At 44.0% G+C, this 18,999-nt stretch overlaps 1 long non-coding RNA gene across 1 annotated transcript; it reads right to left on the minus strand.

The window, feature by feature from the left end:
• Positions 1-10,347: 10,347 nt before the first annotated feature.
• On the minus strand, positions 10,348-10,752 carry LOC134911407 (uncharacterized). The gene is made up of 2 exons (XR_010176541.1): positions 10,664-10,752; positions 10,348-10,557 (listed from the first exon to the last, which is right to left on the minus strand). It is a non-coding gene; the product is annotated as an uncharacterized LOC134911407 (long non-coding RNA).
• Between the last annotated feature and the right edge of the window lie 8,247 nt (positions 10,753-18,999).

Below are 18,999 nucleotides of genomic sequence, written 5' to 3' on the forward strand. Positions count from 1 at the left end.
ACAATAATAATTAACCTCATTAATTTCCACTCATTTCCAGTCTATTGTGAACACCTCACACCTCACAATATTGTTTTTAGGCCTAAAAGTTGCACCGAGGTAGCTGTTTGACTAAGGTAAGCGACACAAGTGTGTGACACAAACACCTGGCCCATCTAGGAGTGGCACTGCAATGGCAGACAGGGTGGCACTTAAAGAACTAGCCCCCAAACAGCAAATGATGCAAAGAAGAAAAAGAGGTGTAATGAGGTAGCTGTATGACTACGCTAAGCGACACAAGTGTGCGGCACAAACACCTGGCCTTTCTAGGAGTGGCACTGCAGTTGCAGACATGACGGCACTTAAAAAACCTAGGCCCCAAACATCACATCATGCAAAGTAAAAAAACAAGGTGCAATGAGGTAGCTGTATGACTAAGTTAAGCGACACAAGTGTGCGGCACAAACACCTGGCCTATCTAGGAGTGGCACTGCAGTTGCAGACAGGATGACACTTAAAAAAAACTAGGCCCCAAACAGCACATCATGCAAAGAAAAAAAAGAGGTGCAATTAGCTACCTGTACGACTAAGCTAAGCGACACAATTTTGTGGCACAAACAACATGGGACGTGCTGGAATTGGCCCAGATGTAATACACACACAATATTGGTGGCACAGGAAAGCGTACCCCTAAACCACACACACATACAGCAAAGCCTGTAAAATTAATTTGGATAATAATAACCCTTTTATTTGGAGATATTATAATAATATGCAGCACAGACAAGCATACCCCTACACCACACAGGGTAAACACTGTAAAAATGATCTGGATAATAATATAAGTAATGTATATAACACATTTATTTGGAGTAAATAATATACAGCACAGGACACCATCACTGGACTTATGGCAGCACAAGACAGCACCACTGGACTGGACTTATACGCAGTATCCCTGGACTTATACGGCACTACCCCTGGAGTTGTAAGGCACAGTCAGACAGAATGGCACTTTAATAAACGAGTCCCCAAACAGCACATGATGCAAAGAAGAAAAAGAGGTGCAAGATGGAATTATCCTTGGGCCCTACCACCCACCCTTATGTTGTATAAACAGGACATGAACACATTAACTAACCAATCATTTCCGCGACAGGGTCTGCCACACGACTGTGGCTGAAATGAGTGGTTTGTTTGAGCCCCCACCAAAAAAGAAGCAATCAATCTCTCCTTGCACAAACTTCCTCTACAGAGGCAAGATGTCGACCTCATCCTCCGATTCCTCACACCTTTCAGTGTGTACATCCTCCTCACAGAGTATTAACTCATCCCCATTGAAATCAACCATCACAGGTCCCTGTGTACTTTCTGGAGGCAATTGCTGATAAAGGTCTTCCCGGAGGAATTTATAATTCTTTTTGATGAACATCATCTTCTCCACATTTTGTGGAAGTAACCTCCTACACCGATCACTGACAAGGTTACTGGCTGCACTAAACACTCTTTTGGAGTACACACTGGAGGGAGGGCAACTCAGGTAAAATAAAGTCAGTTTGTGCAAGGGCATCCAAATTGTTCCTTTTTTCTGCCAGTATACATACGGACTGTCTGACATGCCTACTTGGATGCTGTCACTCATATAATCCTCCACCACTCTTTCAATGGTGACAGAGTCATGCAGTTACAGTAGACATGTCAGTATTAGTTGGTAGGTCCTTCAGTCCAGACTAGATGTCAGCACTCACTCCTGACTGCCTTGCATCACCGCAAGCGGGTGTGCTATGAAGTCTTATCCTTTTCCTGGCAGCCCCAGTTGCAGGAGAAAATGAAGGAGGAGCTGTTGACGGGTCACGTTACGCTTGAGTTGACAATTTTCTCACCAGCAGGTCTTTGAACCTCTGCAGACTTGTGTCTGCCAGAAAGAGAGATACAATGTAGGCTTTAAACCTAGGATCGAGGATGGTGGCAAAAATGTAGTGCTCTGATTTCAACAGATTGACCACCCTTGAATCCTGGGAAAGCAAATGGAGTGCTCTATCCACAAGTCCCACATACTTTGCAGAATCGCTCCGTTTTAGCTCCTCCTTCAGTTTCTCCAGCTGCTTCTGCAAAAGCCTGATGATGGGAATGACCTGACTCAAGCTGGCAAGGTCTGAACTGACTTCACTTGTGGCAAGTTCGAAGGGTTGGAGAACCTTGCACAAGACGGAAATCATTCTCCACTGTGCTTGAATCAAGTGCATTCCCCCTCCTTTGCCTATATCATAGGTGGATGTATAGGCTTGAATGGCCTTTTGCTGCTCCTCCATCCTCTGAAGCATATAGAGTGTTGAATTCCACCTCATTATCACCTCTTGCTTGAGGTGATGGCAGGGCGGGTTCAGGAGTGTTTGCTGGCGCTCCAGTCTTCGTCACGCGGTGGCTCAATGTCGAAAGTGGACCGCAATTTTTTGGGACACCGACAGCGTCTCCTGCACACCCCTGTCATTTTTCAAAAAATTCTGCACCACCAAATTAATTGTATGTGCAAAACATAGGATGTGCTGGAATTTCCCAGATGTAATGCACACACAATATTGGTGGCGTTGTCCGATATCACAAATCCCCAGGAGAGTCTAATTGGGGTAAGCCATTGTGCGATGATGTCCCTCAGTTTCCGTAAGAGGTTGTCAGCTGTGTGCCTCTTACGGAAAGCGGTGATTCATAGCGTAGCCTGCCTAGGAACAAGTTGGTGTTTGCGAGATGCTGCTACTGGTGCCGCTGCTGTTGTTGCTGCGGGAGGCAATACATCCACCCAGTGGGCTGTCACAGTCATATAGTACTTAGCCTGCCCTGTTCCACTTGTCCGCATTTCCGTGGTTAAGTGGACAGTGGGTACAACTGCATTTTTTAGGACACTGAGGACACTTTTTCTGACGTCTCTGTACATTCTCGGTATCGCCTGCCTAGTGAAGTGGAACTTAGATGGGATTTGGTACCGGGGACACAGTACCTCAAACAATTCTCTAAGTCCCACTGAACTAATGGCGGATACCGGACGCACGTCTAACACCAACATAGCTGTCAAGGCTTCAGTTATCCGCTTTGCAAAAGGATGACTACTGTCATATTTCATCTTCCTCGCAAAGGACTGTTGGACAGTCCATTGCTTACTGGAAGTAGTACAAGTGGTCTTCTGACTTCCCCTCTGGGATGACGATGGACTCCCATCAGCAACAACAGCAGCGGCAGCAACAGCAGCAGTAGGCGTACTACTCAATGATCCTCCGGAGGAATCACGGTTAGGAGAGGACTCCTCAGTCTTGCCAGTGACATGATGTTACGACCTCCTTTATTTATTAAATAAAGGAAGTCGTAACATCATCTTAAAAAGGACATCACCTCTACAATTTTAAAGATCTGTCTGGTGAATTTAACTGGAAGCCCATGTGGCTAAGGATATCAGGTCTCAGGACATTTATGGCCGATTAGGCTGTGACTTTTTAAACAATCTTAAATTTGCTACATATAGGGTATTACTACCAGTCAATCCTTATATATGAATTATGTTTATATAGATTTTAAATAAATTGTGGTTATATATATATATATATATATATACCCAGAAAATAATATATTTTAATTTGTTATCATTAAATGTGTTATATTTTATTCAGTGTGACATTTTCTTGTATTCTTTCTACTATTTTTCTTTAATGCTGCACCAAGATCTAATGCTATATATAAACTAAACCAGTAAGGGTACTGGTCTGTTCTACGGCTGCACCATTAAATCTGTCTTTTTCTGAAATTCTCTTTTTCTTTGGTAATTAAGGAGATTGCGCAGATAATATTCCTTTATTTATTTTATTCCTTTAAGTCATGAACATAGGCCAGGGCCTTAGCCGTTCCTTGCCACTCCATGTTGTAAATAACATATTGGCAAGTTTACGTTTCTCCTCAGACCATTTAAATTAAATTTTTTGGGTCATTTTACTGAACTTTTGCTTTTTGGATTTGACATTCCCTCTACTATGACATTGGACATCGGCCTTGGTAGACAACATTGATGGCCTTTCATCGTCTATGTCATGACTAGTGGCAGCAGCTTCAGCACTAGGAGGAAGTGGTTCTTGATCTTTCCCTATATTGGCCTCCAAATTTTTGTTCTCCATTATTTTTCTGGAGTTATATAACACAATATGCGGCACAGGAGAGCGTACCCCTACACCACACAGGGCAAACCCTATAAAAATTATATTTGGATTAAATGTTAATAACCCCTTTATTTGGAGTAAATAATATACAGCACAGGACACTACCACTGATGCAGGACCACACAGCAACACTGTAAGGGGCTTATTATACAGCAGCACTGGGCATATGGCAGCAGATGACACCACCACTGTGACTGGTCACTGGACTGACTGATGCACAGGACACTCCCACTGGTCTGATGGAGGACAACACAGCGACACTGTAAGGGACTTATTATACAGCAACACTGGACATATGGCAGCAGAGGACACCACCACTGTGACTGATTACTGGACTGACTAATGCACAGGACACTACCACTGGTCTGATGCAGGACAACACAGCGACACTGTAAGGGACTTATTATATAGCAGCACTCGACATATGGCAGCAGAGGACACCACCACTGTGACTGGTCACTGGACTGACTGATGCACAGGACACTACCACTGGTCTGATGCAGGACAACACAGCGACACTATAAGGGACTTATTATACAGCAGCACTGGACATATGGCAGCAGAGGACACCACCAGGGCCAGTTCAAGGGCGTTCTGCGCCCCGGGCAGGAAAAGGGGTGTGTCCTAATACAGGGGGCGTGGTCAGTTACGCCCCCTGTACATTGCTAGCGCCGCTTGAATGCTGAGCGGTGCGCGATGACGTCATCGCGCACCGCACAGCAAAAGGTCCTCTCCACGAAGGGAAACTAGACGCTATGCGTCTAGTTCCCTTCGTGGAGAGGACCTTTGCTGTGCGGTGCGCGATGACGTCATCGCGCACCGCTCAGCAAAGTTACTCTCCACGAAGGGACACAGTTCCCTTCACAGGAGGCGGATGGGGACGGCAGCGGGCAGCGGAGGCGGACGGGGGACACAGCGGGCAGCAGTGGCGGATCTTGCCACGGTGCGGCGCCCTCCAGATGGCGCAAGCGCCCTCCGGAAGGTGGCGCCTCGGGCAAAAGTCCTGCTTGCCCGTGGCAAGATCCGCTACTGGACACCACCACTGTTACTGATCACTGGACTGACTGATGCACAAGACACTACACTGGTCTGATGCAGGACAACACAGCGACACTGTAAGGGACTTATACAGCAGCACTGGACATATGGCAGCAGAGGACACCACCACTGTGACTGGTCACTGGACTGACTGGTGTAGCATAAGACACTACACTGGACTGAGCAGCACAAGACAGCACTATAATCGCCACCCCACTTTCCCGCCCGCACAGACACTGAGGACGGACACACGTCCTCTCACTACACTCTCCAGGACTGGAGTGAAAATGGCGGCGACTCATGGCTCCTTATATGGTATCCAAACCCCACGAGAATCCGACATCGGGATGATGACGTTTTGCCTTGTTATGGTTTCCGAGTCAGGTGGGAAAACCGAATCCGTTCATCTCTAGAAATAATGCATTGTTATTTTATTGAGTTTTTTTGTCATTATGGGGCCTATTCATCATTAGGGGCCAGATGGCAACCAGGAATACTTAACTCTGGAGCAATACAGCAAAGCCCCAGAAAAATAATATTAGAGTTTCAATTTTCCTTGAAACATGCACATTTTGCGATCAAGAAGGGGAACATATTTGAATATTGTGCTCAACGGGATTGTAGAATGAACTCACGTCATTTTCATGAAGTTGTTCTTCTATTGTACAAAGCTCACTGTTTTGTGCAGTTTAACTGCATTCTCATGACAATTACGTGAACTTACACTACAGTATAGGAGGTATTTAATGAAGTTCAAGTTAGGCCGGCATCCCGCATGGCCACCGAACTTGGACTTCATTATTTCCCGGCCTCTGGACCTTCAGTTGCAGTTTTGCTATTTTAGCAAAAGTGCAACTGGCTGCTATCGCATACTGGGAGCCGCCCAACACAGGGCAAGGCCGCCCAGCATGCAAATACCTGGCAGCGACATTTCGATAACATCACTGATTTGTGGAAGCCCCCCTGCCTCCGCAGTCAGGCTGCAAAGGCAGGTGCAGGGCAGCCATTTTTTGGGTTACAGCTGCCGCATGTGTAGTCACGGGACTGCTTCGGACCTGCCCCCGTTTCTGACGACACGCCCACCAAAAGCTGACTCAACATCCCCGCAATGCCACGGCCCTGCCCCATTCTGTCCCACGAGCGCCTCTGCCTGTCAATCAGGCAGAGGCATTCACATAAGTAAGATGCGATCGCATCTCACTGTGGAGGTCATTCAGATCTGATCGCTGGGCTGCGTTTTTTGCTCTCCTGCGTTCAGATAGTCCCCGCCTCCAGGGGGAGTGTAAATTTGCTGTGCAAGTGTGCGATCCTATGTGTACGCCGAGCTGCTAAAATTATTTTCCTGCGGTGTGTGCACAGCCCAGGACGTACTCCTCCATTGCGATAGATGCAGGCTGATTGGGGCCGAATCTGACTTCAGACACACTCCCTGAAAACACTTGAGCACGTCTGCGTTTTCCCGAACACTCCCAGTAAACGGTCAGTTACCACCCACAAATGGCTTCCTCCTGTCAATCACCTTGCGAACGCCTGTGCGATCACATTTATCGCACAATCCCGTCGCTGACTGGCAATCCCCATTGTTGTTGTCCGACGCGCGTGCACATTGCGGTACATATGCATGTGCTGTTATGACCTGATCGCCTGATGTGCGAAAACGTACAACAGTGATCAGATTTAAATTACCTTCTGTGTGCGCATGCGCAATACGACTGCTGCATGGTTGCACTGGGCATTAATAGTTCAGTATGCGATCACATTGCTGATGTGATTCATACTGAATATGGCACATTGGGGCAGATGTATTAACCTGAAGAAGGCATAAGGAAGTAATAAACCTGTGATAAGCGCAAGGTGATAAATTCACCATCCAATCAGTTCCTAACTGTTAAATTACATACTGAAGCTGATTGGCTGGTGAGTTTATCACCTTGCACTTAACACTGGTTTATCACTTCCTTATGCCTTCTCCAGGTTAATACATCTGCCCCACTGTGTCTTAGTGATGCTGCTTGTTCCTAGGAATGTGTTACCATATTTCTTCAGTCTACAAAATTGTACCTCCACTTTATGTGATTGACACAAGCATTGAACAGTATTTTGGAACAATGAAATCAATGGATGAGAAGGTTGGAAAGTGTATTTGGGAAACATCAATATTTAATACAGGTTGAGTATCCCTTATCCAAAATGCTTGGGACCAGAGGTATTTTGGAATAATTGCATACCATAATGAGATATCATGGCGATGGGACCTAAATCTAAGCAAAGAATGCATTTATGTTACATATACACCTTATACACAGAGCATGAAGGTAATTTTAGCCAATATTTTTTATAACTTTGTGCATTAAACAAAGTGTGTCTACATTCACACAATTCATTTATGTTTCATATACACCTTATACACACAGCTTGAAGGTCATTTCATACAATATTTTTAATAACTGTGTGTTAAACAAAGTTTGTGTACATTGAGCCATCAAAAAACAAAGGTTTCACTATTTCACTCTCACTCAAAAAAGTCCGTATTTCGGAATATTCCGTATTTCGGAATATTTGGATATGGGATACTCAACCTGTATATGTAGTCCACATACTGTACAATAGATACTGTAGAATATGTGACATGGGAAAAAGGCTAAGCTAGTAGGGAAGATGGGACATGGTTTTGATGTGTTACAACTGATGAATGGAAGTTGATAGTGAACAAGCAGTCTGCATGTCAGCATAATATTTTTAATTTCACATATTTTTCATAAACTTTCACAAATTGAGAGCCAAAAACATCTGCAGGATTGTTTCCAGCAGGGGGTGTTTGTTGGCTGTTCCATGACAAAGCTCTAACATCTGAAACTTGCTAAGTTTATTCATAAGTAGAATTTAAAATTGTAAAGTGATAGTTTTTGTTGGATAAGGATGAGGTGTTTCCTATGACAATGTAGTACTTCTTCCTGCTCAAGCTTCAAGAGCATATTTATCCAAGTGCGAAAAGCCCTACTGCTGAAAATGGGTGGTTCTGCCCTCATTAGGGCCTTTCTTTCATGCACTTGGGTCTCAAAAATCCAAAGGCTAAATATAGTATTAATGGCACTATACTGGAAACTACTGAGGAGGAAAGGGATCTAGGAGTCACTATTTCAGGTGACTTAAAGGTAGGTAAGATATGTAACAAAGCAATGCGGAAGGCTAATCAGATGCTTGGGTGCATTGGGAGAGGAATCAGCAGCAGAAAGAAGTAATAATGCCACTGTATAGGTAATTGATACGGCCTCATCTAGAATACTGGGGTATATTTACTAACATTCGTAATTCTACCGATTTTGTGGGAGAATAATCACGAATGACATCGAAAGTGTAAAACTGCAACTTTTTGAATTTATTACAACTAATTTACTAAGCTGTCGTATTTTGCATTTTCGTGTTTTCCGATGTCGATGTCATTCGTGATTTTCTGGTGTGTAATGCGGCCGATTTGGTAGTTTTGCGGCCGTGTTTTCGTGTTTTTTTACGACTGCGTCACATGTTTGTTACGGCAGTGTTTGTCCGTGCACGGCCGCGTTTTTTTCCTAAGTTTCATTTTTGTCACTCGTCCGTGATTGGTTGTATTCGTAATGGAGGAGTGTCTGTGCACATTACTATAAAAACGCCCCAAACACACCGCACCTCGTGGGTTTAGCTAGTGGAGAGGAGAGAGGAAGGTGTATTTGGAGTTGGTGAGTTTGGTGGATTTTTTGGTGGTTTTTGTGAGGAGTTTAGCGATTGTTGAGTGCTGTACTGTGTGTGTAAGTAGTCTTGTCATACTTGTTGTGGTGTTTTTTCAAAGTTTGTTAATTTTTTTGTCCTTGTTTTTTTTTTCAAGTCTATTGTCATTGTTTCTGAGTGAGTGAGTGAGTGAGTGAGTGAGTGAGTGAGTGAGTGTGTGTGTGTGTGTGTGTGTGTGTGTGTGTGTGTGTGTGTGTGTGTGTGTGTGTGTTGGCTGTGTGGTGTGTAGCGGTAGTGGAGGAGTGTGTTTTCTGTTTTTTTTTTCTGTGTTTTGTGTAGTTGGTCCTGGTTATGTCTGACTCAGAGGTCAGTGTGGTGGAGGAGGTTAGTGAGAGGGAGGAGGTCAGTGTGGTGGAGGAGGTTAGTGAGAGGGAGGAGGTGAGTGAGGTGGAGGAGGTGAGTGAGGTGGAGGGGGGTAGTGAGAGGGAGGAGGTTAGTGAGGAGGAGGAGGGGGTGCCTGTTGCTGCGTCCTCCAGTGATAGCGATGGTGCTGTGGCTCCGCAGCCACGCACCACTACCAAGACTGGGCGCAATGTAAAGTTCAGCTATGCTGAGAACATGGCGTTGGTGCGGGAGCTGATGAGGCATCATCGCCAATTGTTTGGGCAGGATGCTGCCAAGGTGGCCTCCCGCAGGAAGTCTGTCCTGTGGGGGAAAGTTATCCATGCAGTTAATAGTGAGGGTGTGGTGAGGCGGACTGAGGACACGTGTCGCAAAAGGTTTTACGACATCTAGCGCCGTGTCAAGGCCAAGATGGCCAAGGAGGCAAAATCAGCCCGCCAAACCGGGGGTGGCCCCCCTTTCCGGGCCACGTATCGTGATTGGGAGGAGCCTGTGCGGGCACTGATTCCTGCAGAAGTGGTGTCTGCAACTCATGTCCGGGATTCGGACCGTCCAAGGCAGGATGGTGAGTTTTTTATTTATATTTGAATTTTACACATTCCAAACTGATCATGCTGCAAAATTTTTTTTTTTTTTAAAGTATGCATACATTGTGTTGGTCACGTTGTGCAGGCCTGTGCACCCTTAAGCTGTAATTGTGTTTTTAAACTACATTTCCCATCATGCCTTGGCTGTGTTTTTAGATTAGTGAATGTTAAATAAGGTGCAGTGCATGCTGGTATGTGTAGTTCCAATACTTAATCTGAGATATTGCTTGTCCATAGCTGTTGTATCTAATTGTTTGTTTTTTATTTGTTCGTGTGTTTTGAATTCTTTTGCATATCTAATTTTTTTTAGGATGTTTTGGTCAATTAGCAATTAATCAATCTCTGCAATATATTGCACACAATTCATCAATGTTTCTGGATTATTTAGTGCAACACCATGTTCATTTTTAAATACACACCAAATTAAGTAATCCAGATTATTTTAAGCAGAAATTAGTTTACTTTACATTACGTACAAAATGGTTACAGTACACTAAGGTTTTGCAGTTAACAATGTGTTTTCCAAGTATGGTCATAATGTTTTTTAACATTTTTCAACAGTACGCCAGACCAGCGCTCCAGACAGGCCACTGCCAACTGATGTGGGTGCTGGGATTGCAGGTAAGAATTCACTGTAGTCACATATTCTGCAAACACATAGAAGTACAAAATAATAATGTTTATCTATTCACATAGGTTCTTCTTCTGCAAGCCGCCCTCTAAGGCGCCCATCACAGGGCTATGTAAACTTACCCAGGAGGCCAAGTAAGACGCGCCGTGTGGATTTGGAATCAGCGGATCCATCTTCCCCACCCAGGCGGCGCATCTCTGCAGTCTTGTCCCAGCCACCACAGGCACTATTGTGTAGTCCCCAAAGTGACGAGCCCCGATCACCTCAGTTATCTGGTGAGTAAAAACATACACTAAACACATTCAAAAATTTCGACACAGTACATTTACTATGATGAGATTTGTAGCTGTGATGACATGTTTGCCATAACAACCAATCTGATTTCACAAATAAACTTCTTGAAGGTGCAAATGCAAAAATTATCAAAGTCTAATTGTTTGCTATGGCCAACATCACATTTAAAAATGACCACCCATCTTACTAAATTTAGTCCACACACGTGCACAGAAATAGAAGAGCAACTTACTCACCTAACTACCTCCCCTCCACAGCATTATAGTGTTCACACACCTCCCCTGTCCTGGATGTAGACTGCTTACTTGATCCGCTCCTCTGGACCATCCAGGTGAGCAGTCTATATCCTGGACAGGGGAGGTGTGAGAACACTATAATGCTGTGGAGGGGAGGTAGTTAGGTGTGGAACCCGCCAGTCAGTCTATGTGCACGCCTGTGATGGGACATATGTTTTTATAAACAAAAGATTACTCGTTTAGAAATACACAACTCAAATATAAAAATGTCCGGAGTATTATTAAGTTTGAAATGTTTAGGACTAAAAAATATATTAAATGTAAACTAAACAGTGCATGTTGGCCACCCCATACAGAACCAACCTTCACGGCCGACGTTGACCAGCAGGAACCAGAACAACAAGCCACCTATACACTGCACCTAACACCCGTTGTTCCGACCCAGGAAACCCAGCCGCAGGATATCCCCCAACCCTCCATTAGTCCACAACTGCTCCAAGCTCCACCCCAGCAACAAATGTCCGCAGACTTTTGGTCCAGTTTGGCAACCCAACAGAGCCAAAACACTGCCTGCCTGAACGCCCACACCCAACACCTTGCCAGTCTGCCCCATCATCTGCCACGCATTAGTAGGAACTTGGGCAGACTGATTGTCCAGGTATGCAGAATTGCCACTTCTATGGAGCAAATCCGGACCGACAACACTCAAATGCTGGCTAATTTAACGCGCATCATTGATGAGCAACAGCGCCAGCAGCAAGCACTCATCCAACTGGTCCAACACAATCAGATGGTAAATGAGTCATTGTCGAGGATTGTGGCCAGCCACACTGCAAGTAACAACCAACTGAATGCCAGCATCCACAATTTAAGCCAAAGCATCACTTTGATGGCAGCACAACAAGTGAGCTCCAGCTCAGGAACCACGACCCCTAGCCAAACCCCAGTAACCTCCCCTGTTCGTAGATCCTCCCGAGCACGTGCCAGTGAGCCAGCACAAAGCACGGCACCCAGCACACACAAGAAAAAAAAATAACACAAAAATAAAATTTTAGAAACACAATAAAACTTTGATTATTCAAATCACACAACTTCCGGTGTCTGTGTCAAACATTGTTGAACACGCTATGTGTGTATTATTTACTGGGGTAATGAATGACAATGTATTTTGAACAATCACTAACTAAAATGTACAGACCACTATAAAGAACAAACACTAAGTAAGAAAACACACATTCACACTTACAAAAATGTATTGCAAAGTGTTTAGTCAAGGTTAATTACATCCCAAAAAAACTTACCGGTAAAATACCGCAGAATCACTTCTTGCCTTACCTGCCTCCCTACATCTGTACTCACACTGTCACCAGATGTTTCTAACTCCTCTGCTTGCTGACTGTTTTCTTCATCATCATGTGCCAGATGTTGATTCAAACACAGATTATGTAGAAAACAGCAGCAGAACACAATCCTAGTCACCTTGGAGGGACTATACAACAAAAGGCCTGCAGATTTATCCAGACACCGAAACCTAGATTTCAGCACCCCAAAACATCTTTCTATCACATTCCGCGTAGCCTTATGTGCATGATTGTAACTGTGTTCAGCAGGAGAATCAGGTTGGGACAATGGAGTCAGTAGCCAAGAGTAGCAGCCATAACCCCCATCACCTGAAATACAGATATAGGCAACATTAGTACATGTGTCTGATGAATAATTACCCCAAACAAAAATGGTGTTTGTAGTTAACACACATACACACAACACACTTTGAACATACCCAGCAGCCAGCCATCAGGCATTTGTCGTCCTCAAATTTATCAAAGAGAGATGACTGACTGAGGATGAAGGAGTCATGGCAGCCGCCAGGGTAACCTGCAACCACACTCATAATTTTGAGATTTGCATCACAAACCACCTGGACATTAGTTGATTGGCTAGAATGCCGATTAGTATATATATATTGTCGTCCCCTAGGTGGTCTCAGCTCAACGTGTGTGCAATCTATGGCCCCCAGCACATTGGGCATGTGAGCAAGCTCATAGAAAGCTACCCTGACAGCATGCCACTGCGACTCCTGGGTAGGGAAGCAGATAGAGGCATTTATATGTGGTTCCAAGACATCCAAAACCTGAGTGGACATTAATAAATCTAAGGTGAGTGTCATGATCTGTATTCAATACAATACTGTGTTATAAGACCTTACAGAAGCAACACTTAGACATAGACATGTATGTATTTTTCAACTCACCTGATTCAAAAATTTTGAAAAGGTGGGCTGGGAGATACCAATAACGTCGCCTGTCACAGCCTGGAAGCTCCCAGTAGCCATAAAGTGTAACACAGCCAGGAGTTTGTGCAGGCCTGAGACAGAGCGAGAGGGTGCTGTCTCAGGGTCTAGTCCCAGTTTGACAAGGTCATACAGTCGAAAAATGTTGTTTCTATTTAGGCGAAACATCTGTATGACCCTATCATCAGAAAATGCGTTTAAGTTTAAACGACCCCTAAAAAAACGTGGCTGGCGCAGCCTCCGCAGAACCTGTACAACCTGCTGACCATGTTCACTTACCTGGCCCAGATTTCTTCCAGACTCATGGACCAGTCTCAGGTATCCCCCAGCAACCAGTAAATCTGTAGCACACACCACAGCCGCCATTTCAGAGTGAGAGAATTTCCAATTGTGCCTGGGACCCTTTTATAGGGCCAAACATTCAGGTGTGAGTAATGGATAATTGACTACACATGTAAACACGCTTCTCAAAAGCAGGTCTGTTTTTTTTTAGGACTTTTTTACGATTTGTATTTTTTCACGGCCGCAAATGCATTTTCACGGTAGACATTACAAATACGAATTGTTAGTAAATGACCGAGATTCATATTTAAACAGCCGCGTTTTGACCGATGGTGTATTCATTCGTATTTTTATTCTTGGACTTGCAAAGAAATACAAATGGCCTCATCACTGCCGTGATTTCTGCTTAGTAAATGACCGAGATGACACTTTGATGAAAAAACGGCATCTCGGTCAAAATCGGGACCTTAGTAAATATACCCCACTGTGTTCAATTCTGGAGTCCGTATCTTCAAAAGGATATTAATACATTAGAGACTGTACAAATAAGGGTATCTATAATGGTTCATGGCTTACATCACAAAAGATACCCAGAAAGACTACAAAATATCAATACGTATAGTTTGGAGCAGAGAAGGAAAATGGTGGACATGATAGAAACTTTCAAATATATCAAGAGTTTTAACAAAGTCCAGGAGGGAAACATTCTCCATATGAAGAGAAGCAATAGGACACGAGGACATGCACTGAGACTGGAGGGAGGTGGGTTTAGGGGAAATATGAGGAAAAATTACTTCACAGAAAGGGTAGTGGACAAGTGGAATAGCCTACCATCAGAGGTGGTAGAGGCTAAGACAGTAAAGCAATTTAAACATGCATGGGATAGACATAAGGATGTCCTTACAAAGAAATAAAGATCAAATGAGTTTTTGAGATAAAAATATGGTTAAAAAAAAAGGGCAGACTAGATGGGCCAAGTGGTTCTTATCTGCCGACATATTCTATGTTTACTATCGCAGTAATATATGGTTACCACTAGGGATGAGCGGGTTCGGTTCCTCGGAATCCGAACCCGCCCGAACTTCATGTTTTTTTACACGGGTCCGAGCGACTCGGATCTTCCCGCCTTGCTCGGTTAACCCGAGCGCGCCCGAACGTCATCATCCCGCTGTCGGATTCTCGCGAGGCTCGGATTCTATCGCGAGACTCGGATTCTATATAAGGAGCCGCGCGTCGCCGCCATTTTCACACGTGCATTGAGATTCATAGGGAGAGGACGTGGCTGGCGTCCTCTCCGTTTATAGAGAAGAGAGTGAGACAGTAGAGAGAGACACAGTAGTAATTTTGGGGAGCATTAGGAAGAGTACTAGTTACTTGCTGAAGTGATAGATAGTGTGACTGTATATTATCTGACTTGTGGGGGAGACACTGACAGTGGGGAGCAGTTAGAGTCTGAGAGCAGGACTCAGGAGTACATATAACGTACAGTGCACACTTTTGCTGCCAGAGTGCCACACTGCCATTGTGACCACACTGACCACCAGTATAATATATATTGTGATTGTCTGCTTAGGAGTACTACTTGCAAGTTGCTGATAGTGTGACCAGTGACCTGACCACCAGTCACCACCAGTTTAATATATATATATATATATATAATTGTATATAATATATATATAATATTGTATACCACCTACCCGTGGTTTTTTTTTTCTTTCTTCTTTATACATACTACTATAGTAGCTTACTGTAGCAGTCTGCGGTGCTGCTGAGCTGACTGTGTCCAGCAGGTCCGTCATCAGTCATTACATAATAAATATATATACCTGTCCGGCTGCAGTACTAGTGATATTATATATATATATATATATATTGATTTCATCTCATTATCATCCAGTCTATATTAGCAGCAGACACAGTACGGTAGTCCACGGCTGTAACTACCTCTGTGTCGGCAGTCGCTCGTCCATCCATAATTGTATACCACCTACCCGTGGTTTTTTTTTTCTTTCTTCTTTATACATACTACTATAGTAGCTTACTGTAGCAGTCTGCGGTGCTGCTGAGCTGACAGTGTCCAGCAGGTCCGTCATCAGTCATTACATAATAAATATATCTACCTGTCCGGCTGCAGTACTAGTGATATTATATATATATATATTGATTTCATCTCATTATCATCCAGTCTATATTAGCAGCAGACACAGTACGGTAGTCCACGGCTGTAGCTACCTCTGTGTCGGCAGTCGCTCGTCCATCCATAATTGTATACCACCTACTCGTGGTTTTTTTTTTTCTTTCTTCTTTATACATACTACTATAGTAGCTTACTGTAGCAGTCTGCGGTGCTGCTGAGCTGACAGTGTCCAGCAGGTCCGTCATCAGTCATTACATAATAAATATATCTACCTGTCCGGCTGCAGTACTAGTGATATTATATATATATATATATTGATTTCATCTCATTATCATCCAGTCTATATTAGCAGCAGACACAGTACGGTAGTCCACGGCTGTAGCTACCTCTGTGTCGGCAGTCGCTCGTCCATCCATAATTGTATACCACCTACCCGTGGTTTTTTTTTTTCTTTCTTCTTTATACATACTACTATAGTAGCTTACTGTAGCAGTCTGCGGTGCTGCTGAGCTGACCATGTCCAGCAGGTCCGTCATCAGTCATTACATAATAAATATATATACCTGTCCGGCTGCAGTACTAGTGATATTATATATATATATATTGATTTCATCTCATTATCATCCAGTCTATATTAGCAGCAGACACAGTTCGGTAGTCCACGGCTGTAGCTACCTCTGTGTCGGCAGTCGCTCGTCCATCCATAATTGTATACCAGCTACCCGTGGTTTTTTTTTTTCTTTCTTCTTTATACATACTACTATAGTAGCTTACTGTAGCAGTCTGCGGTGCTGCTGAGCTGACAGTGTCCAGCAGGTCCGTCATCAGTCATTACATAATAAATATATATACCTGTCCGGCTGCAGTACTAGTGATATTATATATATATCTATTGATTTCATCTCATTATCATCCAGTCTATATTAGCAGCAGACACAGTACGGTAGTCCACGGCTGTAGCTACCTCTGTGTCGGCAGTCGCTCGTCCATCCATAATTGTATACCACCTACCCGTGGTTTTTTCTTTTTCTTTCTTCTTTATACATACTACTATAGTAGCTTACTGTAGCAGTCTGCGGTGCTGCTGAGCTGACTGTGTCCAGCAGGTCCGTCATCAGTCATTACATAATAAATATATCTACCTGTCCGGCTGCAGTACTAGTGTGATATAATATATATTGATTTCATCTCATTATCATCCAGTCTATATTAGCAGCAGACACAGTACGGTAGTCCACGGCTGTAGCTACCTCTGTGTCGGCAGTCGCTCGTCCATCCATAATTGTATACCACCTACCCGTGTTTTTTCTTTCTTTCTTCTTTATACATACTACTATAGCAGCTTACTGTAGCAGTCTGCGGTGCTGCTGAGCTGACTGTGTCCAGCAGGTCCGTCATCTGTCATTACATAATAAATATATCTACCTGTCCGGCTGCAGTACTAGTGTGATATAATATATATTTATTTCATCTCATTATCATCCAGTCTATATTAGCAGCAGACACAGTACGGTAGTCCACGGCTGTAGCTACCTCTGTGTCGGCAGTCGCTCGTCCATCCATAATTGTATACCACCTACCCGTGTTTTTTTTTTTCTTTCTTCTTTATACATACTACTATAGTAGCTTACTGTAGCAGTCTGCCGTGCTGCTGAGCTGACTGTGTCCAGCAGGTCCGTCATCAGTCATTACATAATAAATATATCTACCTGTCCGGCTGCAGTACTAGTGTGATATAATATATATTGATTTCATCTCATTATCATCATATCTATATTAGCAGCAGACACAGTACGGTAGTCCACGGCTGTAGCTACCTCTGTGTCGGCAGTCGCTCGTCCATCCATAATTGTATACCACCTACCCGTGTTTTTTTTTTTTTTCTTTCTTCTTTATACATACTACTATAGTAGCTTACTGTAGCAGTCTGCGGTGCTGCTGAGCTGACAGTGTCCAGCAGGTCCGTCATCAGTCATTACATAATAAATATATCTACCTGTCCGGCTGCAGTACTAGTGTGATATAATATATATTGATTTCATCTCATTATCATCCAGTCTATATTAGCAGCAGACACAGTACGGTAGTCCACGGCTGTAGCTACCTCTGTGTCGGCAGTCGCTCGTCCATCCATAATTGTATACCACCTACCCGTGGTTTTTTTTTTTCTTTCTTCTTTATACATACTACTATAGTAGCTTACTGTAGCAGTCTGCGGTGCTGCTGAGCTGACAGTGTCCAGCAGGTCCGTCATCAGTCATTACATAATAAATATATCTACCTGTCCGGCTGCAGTACTAGTGTGATATAATATATATTGATTTCATCTCATTATCATCCAGTCTATATTAGCAGCAGACACAGTACGGTAGTCCACGGCTGTAGCTACCTCTGTGTCGGCAGTCGCTCGTCCATCCATAAGTATACTAGTATCCATCCATCTCCATTGTTTACCTGAGGTGCCTTTTAGTTGTGCCTATTAAAATATGGAGAACAAAAATGTTGAGGTTCCAAAATTAGGGAAAGATCAAGATCCACTTCCACCTCGTGCTGAAGCTGCTGCCACTAGTCATGGCCGAGACGATGAAATGCCAGCAACGTCGTCTGCCAAGGCCGATGCCCAATGGCATAGTACAGAGCATGTAAATCCAAAACACCAAATCTCAGTAAAAAAAGGACTCCAAAATCTAAAATAAAATTGTCGGAGGAGAAGCGTAAACTTGCCAATATGCCATTTACCACACGGAGTGGCAAGGAACGGCTGAGGCCCTGGCCTATGTTCATGGCTAGTGGTTCAGCTTCACATGAGGATGGAAGCACTCAGCCTCTCGCTAGAAAAATGAAAAGACTCAAGCTGGCAAAAGCACCGCAAAGAACTGTGCGTTCTTCGAAGTCCCAAATCCACAAGGAGAGTCCAATTGTGTCGGTTGCGATGCCTGACCTTCCCAACACTGGACGTGAAGAGCATGCGCCTTCCACCATTTGCACGCCCCCTGCAAGTGCTGGAAGGAGCACCCGCAGTCCAGTTCCTGATAGTCAGATTGAAGATGTCAGTGTTGAAGTACACCAAGATGAGGAGGATATGGGTGTTGCTGGCGCTGGGGAGGAAATTGACAAGGAGGATTCTGATGGTGAGGTGGTTTGTTTAAGTCAGGCACCCGGGGAGACACCTGTTGTCCGTGGGAGGAATATGGCCGTTGACATGCCTGGTGAAAATAC

This window comes from Pseudophryne corroboree, chromosome 4, assembly GCF_028390025.1.
Source record: "Pseudophryne corroboree isolate aPseCor3 chromosome 4, aPseCor3.hap2, whole genome shotgun sequence".
Lineage (NCBI taxonomy): Eukaryota > Metazoa > Chordata > Amphibia > Anura > Myobatrachidae > Pseudophryne > Pseudophryne corroboree.